The sequence below is a fragment of the Nestor notabilis genome, unplaced genomic scaffold (genome assembly GCF_000696875.1).
Source record: "Nestor notabilis isolate BGI_N333 unplaced genomic scaffold, ASM69687v1 scaffold33097, whole genome shotgun sequence".
Classification (NCBI taxonomy): Eukaryota; Metazoa; Chordata; class Aves; order Psittaciformes; family Psittacidae; genus Nestor; species Nestor notabilis.
In genome coordinates, this window is record NW_009935843.1 from 23,741 (window position 1) to 31,292 (window position 7,552).

The following is a 7,552-nucleotide window of genomic DNA, read 5'->3' on the forward strand; positions in this document are numbered from 1 at the left end:
GTTTGGAAAGTGCTGCTGCAGTTTAGTGAAGAGCCCTCTGAGACACTCTGGCTTTCAGCAAGGTCAGAACTCCTCGACCCTCGCTGCAGTCTGCTCCTGACACATCATCGTATTAATGCTCCCAGTGGGTTTCTTTAACGTGTCTGTGTGTTTTGAAGCTGAGGGTGAGGTGGAGTCAGTAATTTCACAGAGTACTATAGCACCCTGTCAACATTTGGGTTTAGTCCTCTAAGTAAAACCTACTGCACTTTATATAGAAATCTAAGGTCTCTCTCAAAAAAGTGTGACCTTTAAGCAGGGTGTGTTTCACCTGTTAAACATACTATTAAATGCTTTCCATGGTTTTTCTGCAAGAAAAGCAGAATGATATATTTGCACTATATTACTAAAAGTACCGTGTAAGAGAAATGTGATAGGCAAAACATATTGATTAGCTCTAGGGTGCTATGTGTTTTTAAAGTAGACCTGTGCTTAGAAACAATTTCTTTTGCTGTAGAGTCATTTTTCATTTAAAAGCTCTGTGGCTCAGTTTGAATGCAACAGGGTTGTGAGTATGTCACCAACTGAGACTCCAAATATCTGGGCCTATTCTCTGTTCTGCAGTCTGTCTTGCTAGGTGCACTTACACAAGCTGGTTTTCTTACCCTCAGTTCACATGTGCCTTGTTGAGTAGTGTCTCTTGCTACTAAGAGCAAGAAAGATTTTCAATAGCGATGTGGGCCTCACTGTATTGGCCTGACTGAAAATACCATAGTCATGTAGAAGTTAATACTTCTGCTGTTCAAAACCACAGAATTCCAAAATAGTTCTGCAGTAGATGTCGTTGTATTTGATTATTCAGGGAGATGAAATAAATGGTGTCTATCCCTGAAAGTTTACAGTATGGGAAAGTGCCGGTTTAGCCTGTTCAGAAAATAAGTTGCTTATTCTTTCCTGGTTACTTTTGCATCCACACAATCCCTCCAAGAGGGCCTTTACCTGGCAGAGGACTGAAGAATAACATAGCTAGATCAGTGGGACTGACTAGACTGCCTAATTTGAGTGATCCTGACAATGGAGTAGATGTGGGGTTAGAACAAGCCTTGTCTCAACAGCTATCTTAGGCTAGAGAACTCAGCTGGAGTTCCTGATTTTCCTTGGAAGATAGTCAAAGAGCTCAATCTTCTGCTGATACTATAAAGAAAGCATGCAATAGATACAACATCAGATTCCTGGTAGCCTGGACGAAACCCACAAGCTAAAAAAATGCTTCATGACCATCTTATAACACAGTCTAAAGGAAGTGGCAGGTTCTGGAACTTACTCGTTTTCAGTCCCTGGAACACGGTGGGTCACAAGATAGATAATTAATGAGTGAAGCCAGTGGCTGTCTCTAGATCCTTGAGAGTCCATGGGATCCACAGAAGTAACTAAGACAAGTAAGACTTGCAAAAAAAAAATCCAAGTGTGTATATTAAGAAATACATATATTTTTGAAATGTATCTCTTTTCTGTGCTGAACAGTTATACCTATTGGAAAAGGCTGAAAACTGAAGGTAAAAGTACAACTTCACAGTTTGAAGGGGGACAGAGAAGAGGAGGGCTTAAGACTTTAATAACTCAGCTCGACAACCATCCCTAGAAATGTACCCTGGAGTGCAATCGTAGGTGACAGATAGTCGTTCACTGGCCTTTTTTGTCACTTCTAACTTCTCTGATTCCACACATTTCCATGTCCTTTAAATAGAACAGGGTTTCTATCAATCTCTTGATCTGTTCTCCTGGCACACACAATGACAGTCCTATGTGCAGATGGAGCCAGGGGAGTTTTACTGCCTTTTTTTTTTTTCTAAAAAACATGTCCAAACTGCTTTTGAATTCACTACTTCTCCACCCCCATCATTCTGCTACCTCTTCCTATTTCTTTGCTGCTTACATTGTCTGACTTTTCTACCACTTGTAAGATATATGCTTTATGTTATAACATTTCTCATGCACTAAAGAAAGTGCTAAGTCAAGCATTTACCAGAGCTGGAAGACCTAACCTTCTTCCAATTGGCACAGCCATCATGTAATAGCCATCATGTTAACTTTAAGTATAGATTATTATTATTGAGCTTGTATTACCTTGGCTGTTTGCCCAGCATGTCCTTGATAACTCAGGGTCACAAAAAATGAGTAATACTCTGGTCCTACTCACTAACACACAGGATCAGCATGATGAAAATGGCCTTAGCATTCAAGAATCCTTTAAATTTGGCACTGCAAGTTAAATTAGAGAATGGTTTAGGTTACTTCCCATGAATACTTGTTATTAACCCTTATTCTCCTTATTGCCCCTTCCCAAGACTATTATTGATTCCCAGTTGCTCATATGCTAAGAATATCCTTGGATAACATTTTGCAGATTTAGGGAACTAATGTGTTTATGAAATTAATGGGATTCTGTAGGTAGCAGACAAAAGACAGCTGAGTAGATTTCTCCATGCACAAGTAGCTTAATACCTGCCTCTGAGATGGGAGCAATGCCAAGTAATGTATTTTGGCTGTGCACTCTTGTGCAATCATTTCCCCACAGGATTACATTATTCTGGTGTGGAATGGCTTGTCATCCCTGAGCATGACCCTTTTATAATACTTCCTAGTCAAGTGCTTGACACAGAGCTGTTTTTTCCCAGATTTTTACCTCTAGGTAATGACTTCTTTGGGTGTTTTCAAGATCACACTGTAATTGGTTCAGGTCAAAGTCACAGGTAACTGGTGAAGCAAACAACAGTGAATCCAGACAGTTCCAATATCACAAGTGTTCAACCATATGGGACATTGCTTATCCCAAGGAAGATTAATTTTTCAAGTGGAAGCTAAGTATACTCCCCCCAACCAATTTAAGCCACCAAACCCCCCAGAATCTTTATTTGTTTCTAACTAGGTATTGAGGGGGAAAAAAAGTCACAACATACAAATCTAAAGAATATGCAGAAACAGTGACTGAAGAGAGAATGTGAAGTAAAGGCCTTTCTCATAGGTTCACGTGTTTCTCTTTTGTTTAGAAACTAGGAACATTAAATACAGACTTTCTTTTTGTGTGTTGGATGATGGCAATGGATGGGGGATCATTGCTACAATCCATTCATTGAACTGCCCTGCTACTAGCAGGAAATGACATAAAAGCCTGTACTGCAATGTCAGGATGGAAACTTCTGCTATGTGAGTCTGGCAAATAGACTTTTACACCCACTTATCACAGAGTGTGCTGCCTGGTTATGCCTGTGCTCAGTATCTCCCTCATTAAGTTTAGTCGTTCTTCCGCCCTGCGTCTCACTAATCAGAGCTAAGTAACATTAATCCTTTTCCTCCTCAGCCCTCTCCCACATAAAGCTGTATGGGGGTTTGAGAACAGAGTTTGTATTTTCAAAACAAGGTCTGTCTCTTTTAGACACTCAAGCAGAAGAAGCTAAAGCTAGGAAAAATGGCATTATTAATCCATCTGTGACCTACCCATTTCCTCTTTCTCACTGCTAAAGCCAGTGTTACTTACATCTTTTTCAGCACAATAAATTTCTATCATTTTCACAGATGCTCTCCCTCCCTAGGGATTTTCCATTGCAATTGGTACTATGCAATTCTAACCACTTCTCCCTAAATTACATTACCTTCATTTGAAGCATTCCTACACAACAGAGTGCAGCTGTGATGGGAGGTACCTTGGGTCATTATTCCGAGGTGAATTAAAAGGTATGAGCATGACGCTGCATTTATTCTTTCTGCTTGCCACCGGCTGCCTTGTGAATAGTATGCTCATATTGTTTGCCAACTTGCAGAAAAGAAGCTGGTTTTATGAATGCCTGCCATGCACATACATAGAGACCGTGAAATTTGGCAGACAGGAGAAAGTTATGACAGGTTGTCATCAAATTATTCCTTTATATTTTATACCAACAATGATTTTATACCATCCAGATTAATTGGAAGGAAGATGGAGGAAGTATAAAATGCCTTTTAGACAAGATTTTCGTTAAGAGTAACCAAGTTTGCTACTTCTAATGCCCAATTACAACCTCTCTTTGTTTTTTCTTATTATTGGTTCCCTTCCAGCTTAGTGGTAATGAAAACAAGGCAGCCTTGGCCAGCCATTTATGTGGAAGGAAATTGTGAGCACAGCATGTCTCATCAAAGCAATGGGTTCTGCTGTGTTTTTTGTGCATGGTATAGCTGGACATCCCATATAGTCAAGAAAACCCAGCTCTGGATGAAGCCAGAAGACACAGGGAATGAAACAAAGCTTATCAGGACCATGAATACCTACAGGTTGTAGGCTGAGAGAACCAAAGACCTCCTCAGGATACTTTGATTTCCATTCAGAGCCTGTATCTTCGAACTGAGGTAGATCCCAGGCTACTTTGGAAAAATGGGAGTTTTGGCTGGGGGGATTTGGGACACAAATGGCTAGGTCTTTGGCTGTCATAAATCAATACATTTCCATTTACAATAATGTCTGCAACTCACTGAGAATGTCTCTGTTTTTCTGAGCAGTTTTGTTCCAGTTCAGACTGCTTCCAGTTTTCAAACACAGTTGAAAATGTTCAAGTCTGAGAGTTTTTCACTTGGAATAGAATCTGCATAAAAGAACTAATGTTTTAGTGGATTTCTGGAGCATAAGCAGTTTACCAGGAAGTATCTACTTGCATTGCAAGTGCTTCCCCAGGAAGGTCAACTGACAGAGGTGATTTCCCCACTCCCCTCAAAACTGTAGGTTTTTGCTCTTCCATCATGTGATGCTCTAAGAAATGAGGCTACACACGTTCATTTAATATTATAGTTCCCTTGTGATATCTTCACTTTCCTTAATGAGGACAGCGTTGCTGACTTGTTAGGAGCCTGAGGACTGAATCAAATTAACATAGCATGGAGGAGAAATTAACAGGGAGGGGAGCTCCTTGCATGAAATGGAAAGAGATCACTGATGGCTTTGTCTTCAATCTTTATTTTTGTATGACAGACAAAATGTTAACAAGGATAATACAGAACGCTGTTACACAGAACTGGGATGCCCTTGTTTTTATTCAGTAACCTGAATGACCAAAAGTAATTAATCCTTTGCAATACTGATTACATAATAAAGAAAGCATGATTTGAGCATGAGAAAGAAAGGGAAGGGGCATGGGTCTTGCTAAAATTATTGGGAAGAAACAACCCCAATGAATAAAAGAATCATTTAGTTTTACATGTGTCAAAAGTCACACTGTTGTGTCGGTAGGATAATGCTGTGCTGCTTCTAACATGCAATAAATCAGAATTCAGCTCTTTCCATACTTCATCATAAAGCAAAACCTGGCAAGGGTCAGAGAAAGCAACAAAGGAATGCAGGAGAGAGAAAGCCGGGCAATGGATTCATGAAGTATGGGGCATTTCAGTAGAGACATCCATACTATACTTTTCTTTAAAATTTTCCTTTGAAAACATGGTTGATGAAACACACCCTCTCTGCAGGGATTTTTGTCAGCCATACATACCACTATTCTACCAGCCAAAAGGTACTCAAAGAAGCCAACAAACTTGGAGGGTGTATGAAGTATATAGCCCATGTAATGTTTGTATGGATCAACTTGCTGCAGCTTTGGCCTTTTAGTGGTTGTGACTTGCCTATGCAATGGTAGTTCCTAAGCACTCACTGCAGGACATCTGCTCTGCCTTGGCAGTGGGGGCAAGGTGCTGCAGCTTCCACACAACCTACATCTGCGGTTTCGCTATGCAAAGTGACTGGGTCATTGCTGACTGATCCAAGAAGCTGTAAGCCCAGGCATGATCAGTGTGCTGACATATCTAGACATTCTTCTAGATAATGCTAGATAATGGTTATTGCCAAATCTCTCCCTCTCTCTTCTTTTTTCTTTGCAAAGTCTTCTTCTCCACTTCTGTGATTCTACAGTGCTGAGAATGCTGGACACAAAATCTCCCGTCATCCTCCTGCAAGGTGCCACATGCAGGATCATCTTCCCCTGCCTGATGGTGGTTATTACAACAAGACATGCTAATGAGGGACTGAGCCAGTCCACAGAAACCTGATAATTAACTTTGGGACACACCTGGTTATATCTTGTAGTGGTAAACAATTGTAGCAAACAATACCCAAGATCAGCAAAACCAGCTCCCTTTTATCTGGCTCTTGGCATAAAGGCTGTGCAATGTCTCTGAATCCAGTAAAGAAGCCCTGGCCATTAGCATTTTTGTTGCAGTATAGTCAAAGGTTAGTTTTCAAAGCACTTAGAGGCAGCCCAAGCTTGGGTTGGCTTTGTCAAGGTGCACCTGTGGGCATCAGTTCCCAGAGGGCACTGCCATCTGCTGCTGGTGGCACTGGAGAGCTTCACTGCTGTTTGCCAGCAAATGTCTATGAAACAGTAGTGGTCAAACCCCTCTTGGTTAAAGACACACCACGGTTGTAGGCCAGACAGACTTGTTTTGTTTCTTAAAGTTCCAAAGACACAATATACAAATATAGAGACTTACAAGCCACAACCTAAACTAAACATGCATTTGGGGAGTGATGCTCCTGTGGGGAGAAGTGCTAATTAGTGACACCTTCTACTACAGAGCCCAGCAACAGATGGGTCTTACTGTAAATGAGTGGTTGGTCTGGAAGGACTATACTCTGGGGAACCTGCAGGAGTTAGACAGATTTAGCTACACCAATTGGTAATAATCTGTGGACAATGAACACAGGAGCTAAGACTTGTCAACTTACAGTACAGACAAAATTACAATAGGATGTGCTTTGGAAAAATTACTGCAAAGTTTTGTCCTTTTTATTTCTTTTTGAACAGTACCATGGCCAAGTGCTGTGTATACTTCTCTTGACGGCATTGGAAGAGAATTGGGCTAAAGAACTTTTCAGGTTCTGCCACAGACCCTCCATGAGATCTTAGTCAAGCCATTGACTCTTGTTGTACTTTATAACTTCAGGACACTAGTTTTTCAGTCCTTTCTATGTTCTTTACCTGTGAGTTTTCTGCCAGAACTTCTTGGTCTTCATTTGCCATCACTAGCCTTCAATTAGTCAGAAAGGAAAAAAAGCATTCTCTTCCCCAAGTTGAAATATTTTGTTGAAAGTCTCTCATTAGAACACTTAAAATTTTCAAGCAGAATCTTGAAATTTGCCAAGAAAATCAGACCTTTCATTCTTCCCTCCCCTCTGCCCCCAGACTCATCATTTTCTATGAGGGAAAAAATTCTATCCTATTATTCGTAATAGGCAAGCCTGGTAGACGTATTTCTGGGATGTGGAACTCCTATATTATAAACTAGACAAGAATACAGGTTAAAATAGGTCTTCCTTATTTCACTGGATGTCCTGCATGCTCTGATGTTGGCTGTAACAACACAGAAGCTCTTTCCTTGGTGTTTCCTTTTGAGTGGCTCAGGTGGAGGGTCCCTGCTAAATGGACTGAAACATTTCCTTCCTGTGGCACTCCACATAGTTTGGGAAGCGTCGTGGTTCAAACCCAGACGGCAACTTGGAACCACGCAGCCGCTCGCTCACTCCCCCGGTCTTCCCTCCTTCTGGAGGGAAGGGAAG